This window comes from Sinocyclocheilus grahami, unplaced genomic scaffold (genome assembly GCF_001515645.1).
Source record: "Sinocyclocheilus grahami isolate Dianchi unplaced genomic scaffold, SAMN03320097.WGS_v1.1 scaffold56.1, whole genome shotgun sequence".
Taxonomy (NCBI): Eukaryota; Metazoa; Chordata; class Actinopteri; order Cypriniformes; family Cyprinidae; genus Sinocyclocheilus; species Sinocyclocheilus grahami.
Window position 1 is genome coordinate 554239 of NW_015505235.1, and position 216 is coordinate 554454.

The following is a 216-nucleotide window of genomic DNA, read 5'->3' on the forward strand; positions in this document are numbered from 1 at the left end:
GCATTCCCTTCAGAAACAATGTAATCCACTGCGTCTTCAGCGGCTCAGATGTCGGGAGTAAATGACGACTGCTATGTTCATTATTACATCCAACAACAGAACACCTCAATCGCTTAGGAGTCATTCTTGTCTACATCTGCTCCGGCGGTGAAACAATAGCGGACTGATGACAGTCACTCAGGGCGGGTCTGAGGTAAGACACCAGTCCAGTCTGTG